Source organism: Rhincodon typus, chromosome 29 (genome assembly GCF_021869965.1).
Source record: "Rhincodon typus isolate 14 chromosome 29, sRhiTyp1.1, whole genome shotgun sequence".
NCBI classification, from domain to species: domain Eukaryota; kingdom Metazoa; phylum Chordata; class Chondrichthyes; order Orectolobiformes; family Rhincodontidae; genus Rhincodon; species Rhincodon typus.
The window spans coordinates 24664239-24669246 of NC_063360.1; positions in this window are offsets into that span (position 1 = coordinate 24664239).

A 5008-nucleotide genomic window follows, 5' to 3' on the forward strand; every position below is an offset into this window, starting at 1 on the left:
AATGGCACCATTACTGGATTTTGGTAAACTCCAGTGCAAGATTTATTCCAGTCCAAGAAAAATCCATGAATAATTTCTCTGATTCCTTTCACTTGGCCAATTCAGTACCCATGTTGCTACTGCCCCTTTTATTCCACAAGATATAATTTTGCTCACTAGTCTGTTGTGTGGCACTGTACCAATTGCCTTTTGCAATTCCAGTATGAAGCTACTAACTTCTTCCCACTACCGTAGATGAACGTCTACCCAATAAACTTCCGAAGATGAGAAAAATACTATTTGTCCTATCAAGAAACCCTCTATCATCCAAAGTCTCACCATCTGACATTCAACTATACAGATTTTGAATACTTTGAAACTTCTTGTTGATCATCAAAGTCCTGGTTGTTCATTCCAGAGTAATACCCTTCTCCCAAACATCACAATAAACACGCATTCTAAATGGAACTTAAACTGCAAAATTATTAAACAGGCATTCATCAGCAACTATAAATATGTTGGCCAGATTTTTTTTAAAATTTGTTGGATGTGGGCATTGCTGGCTAGGCAGCATTTATAACCCATCCCTAATTGCCCAGAGGGCAGTTAAGAATCAATCACATTGCTGTGGGTCTGGAGTCACATGTAGGCCAGACAAGGTAAGGATGGCAGTTTCTTTCCCCAAAGTACATCAGTGAACCAGATGGGTTTTCCAACAATTGGCAACAGTTTCCTGCTCACTCTGTTTGACTGTTAATTCCAGATTTTGTTATTGAATTCATATTACACCATCTGCCATGGTGGGATTCAAACCAAGATCCCCAGAACATTACCAGGGACTCTAGATTAATAGTCTAGCAATAATACCACTAGGCCATTGCCCACCACCCTCCCCCACCACCCCCATTTTGGTGATGAATAAAAATTATGTGACATTCATGTTTGGATTATATGGACATATGAATTAAGAACAGGAGTCAACCTTTCAGTCTTTTGAGCCCGCTGTCCCATTCAACAAGGTCACAGAAGATCTGATTAAAATCTTGAATTCACCTTCTAGCTGATCACTACTAGCCTTCCACTAAAGGAAAACTAGCATCATGTTGTAGAGAAATTGCTGGAAAATCCCAGCAGTCCTGGCAGCAGGTGTGGAGAGAAAGCAGAATTAATGTTTCTGGTCCAGTGACACTTCTTCAGAACTGGATCTGAAACATTCAGTCTACTTTCTCTCCACAGATGTTGTCAGACCTGCTGAGTTTTTTCCAGCAATTTCCGTTTTTGTTTCTGATTTACAGCATCTGCAGTTCTTTGTCTTTTCTTTTCATATTGTGGAGTGTTGGCAACGCAGATGACAGAGTAACTGAAGAGAAATGGATCAATTTATTTTGCAGAATGTATTTAAAAACACTTCTTTAAGCATTGATAATATTTTTCCCAACAGAGCAGGAATGCAGTAAACATATCCAATTAATTCATTACGTACAGAAAAAATATCATTTTTTAAAGCTGTAGTTTACTAAGAGGAAAACAGTGGACCTGATATGGTATTAAGCATCTTTAAGAGATAGAAGCTACCTGCAGTGTGCCAAAGTTAAAGGGAGACGGCAGCCATAAGGAGGCCATGCTGAGAAGGACAGGCAGTTCCACAGCAGATAGCAGCAATAATGCCAAGAAAGTGGCCAAGCAGCCAGAATAAAGATAATTCATACAACCCAGCGGAATTTTCCCTGCATGTCTCAACAGGTTAGGCCGGATAAAAACAAACTTTCAGATTGTGCCACCTTGAACACAATGGCTGTTCATTAACGTGCAAGTCGATGGAATTCTGCATTGAAAACTGTCCTTTTGCCCTCATGGCCCATTGCCATGGACTTAGAGAGGCATTAACTGGAGGTCAGCAGATTTCCATTCCTCCACACCCTGATCTCTGTCTTTGAAAGTTATGGGGTGTCCCAGATAAGTATCCAGAAACTGCCTCTGAATCTCCTGCTCCCAATCCCGGTTCTCCCAGCAATTGAAAATCTGGCCTGGCATTTGGAGTCTGATTATAGGTTCTTGACCTGAAACATTAATGTGTTTCTTGAGTCACAGATGCTACCAAATTGTCTGAACATTTCTGTCTCTAATCTCACTGTATCTGGTAGTTAAACAAGAATTTCAATTGATATCTCCTTCTCCACCATTTTCCTCAGACACTGACTCGGTGTAGAGCTGTACAGTGCACAATTGTATCACACAAACTGTTATGACCAGTTCCCGTGAGAGGGTCACCAATTACTTACGATTCCAGGATAGACTCAAAATGGCGACACACCTGGGAAAAGAGGGATGAATTAGTTGTCTTCCTATTTCAATCCATTTTCAGTCGCAACAAGGTTAATTTAAAGTGATTCCTCTCTTTGTGGATTACTTTTTCAAAATCCAACCATGTTTAAGTTTTTAAAAAGTCCAAAGTAACCAGGCTTTCCTTAGTTAAAGAAAAAATGAGTTTATTAGCTCACTAAACACAAAAAAGATAACAAAACATGAGGCACATACACAAAGATTTGAAAAAATTAATGAAGTAAAAAGATAACATAATTATTTTCTGCCACAGGCTTGAATATTGGTGAAAACAGACATGGATTTGTCGAAGCATTTCATCTTGCATTCATCAGGACATTTCACAGGAATACAAATCCAAACGGAAATCAACCTTTCAATGCCAGGCCAAATTGAGTCAAGTAATAGTGAAAGAGAAGGAATTCAAAGCACATGGAGCCCCCTCAGCTCTGGTTTAAATCAATTGGAAAACCACTAGGCCTTGTAATTTTGGCCTGGTCACCAGAAATCAGGTGAGGTTTAATGATCAGCCGGTATGTGATATGAAGTGATGCATTTTGGGAGAAAGGACACAATGAGACAAAATCAAATAAAAGGATACAATTCTGAAGGGGTATAGAGACTTGGTGTAGAAGACTTGGTGTATAACTTCTATTGCCAATGATAAGTAAGTCATTGAAGGTTATAGGACAGGTTGAGAGAGTGGTTGATAAAGCATAGACATTGCTAATTGGAGCAAAGAGTACACAAGCAAGAATGGTGTACAAAGCACTAATTCAACCTGAACTGTAGTATGGCACCAGGTAAGTTTCTCATTTGGGTGTCACCCTTAAGATAAGATGTGAAGCATTAGAGAGGGGTCAGAAAAAATATGGTTTCAGGGATGAGGAACTTCAGTTTTGTAGGAAGATTGGATAAATTAGGTTTGTTTTCCTTGGAGAAGAGAAGGTTGACATTTTATAGAGGTATTCAAATTCATGAAGACTCTGGACAGAGTTGATGAGGAGGGAACTGATCCCATTTTCAGAAGGATTGGAAACAGGAGATAATTTGTTTAATGTAATTAATTTAAAGAAATTGGCAAAAGAAGCAATGGCAGTCTGAGGAGAAACCCTTTCATACAGTGATCGGTTCCGACCTGGAGTGTGCTATCAGAGATTGTGAGGCATGTATATTAATTCAAGGCATCCAAAATGAATTTAAATTATTATCTGAAAAGGAAAATGCACAGGGTTATGAGGGAGAAAGCAGGAAAAGTAATAGCGGGAAAAGGGGACTGACACTAACTAAGTTGTTATTTTGCAGACACAATTGGCTGCCAAATGATATTCTGCTGTGCTGTAACCATTCTATGATTCTGTGAAGCTCAGTTCATAACTTGTGCCAGAAAACTCTACAAATCGGAGGGTGTACAAAAAGAGCTGGCAACCTGAGGGTCGTACCCAGAGAAAATGACATGCTCCAGGGTACAGGAGTCAAGAAAATTTTCCCTATCCTGTAGTGTCATATCACATGCCGCAGAACCATGTCCACACACTTACATTCCAGTGAAGTGACTATTTGGCAGGTGAGAATGGAAACCATTTCAAAAGAGGAATCCCACAATTCACAAGGAGATAATTGACCAGGTTGGATCTGTTTCTGAAATCGAAATTGAAAATGCTGGGGAAACTCAGTATGTGTGGCAGCACTGCAGACAGTGAAACAGAATTAACATTCCAAGTCCAATATGACACTTCTTCAGAACTAATTCTGATGTTGGTATAAAGGCTGAAAGTTACTTCTCTTCCCAGCAGAACTGACAGTTCTTTGAATACAGCCATGAGATCTTTAATGTTATTTGATTTCCTGAATGAATAGATGAGACTTCAGCTTAATCACTTGTCCAGTGAAGGGTGACTCTGACATTATCACCACAGATCCCTATATCCAACCCGCCATTGTGTTATCAGAACATATTTTGGAAACGAACACGTACTCTTTTGATTCAGGAGTTGATTACCCGCTGAGTCAGACTAACACTGACATGATGTACAAATAAAACAAATCAGATCATTTATAATTTAGAGAGGAAAATTAATGATGATGTATAATTATCCATGGGCTATGTACAGATCTATTAAAAGAACAGATAGAAACTGGATGTCATTTATTGTACGCAAGGTCACAGAGTTGAATGGTCAACCAACTGTTTGCAACCAGTAAACAGATGCCCCATTAAAAGCTGTCTCAAAGATATCAACTATTAATTCACATTCAGCATCCAGCTTGGTTACTCCCATCTCAGTATTATCTTGTGTGGCTCCTGCGAGGAAAGTCGATAATACTGCAGCATTTGTCATTTACTCTTTCTGCATAGAGATGTTATCAAACAGTCCCAAGGCAGGGACTAGAAAAGTCCAACGTAGTTCCAAATCTTGATGACCTTGTCCTGTAAGTGGATCGTTAGGATTATGATTAGAATGAAGGAAAAATGTTGAAGATAATATTCTCGCAGAGAGGGTTTTTAGAACAAGGAATGCTTTCGTATAACTAGCTACTGAGGTACAGAAATGTTGAGCAAATTTTGAGTAGATTAGCACCTTGCCAACTATGAGCAGATGTCAGTATACTAAAGCTTTGCTCTACAGTTTTTACACCCATTGGTATCAATGAGCTGTAATCTTCTGAAATGTGCTGAAGTGGAAATTATTTGAAAATGTAAGAA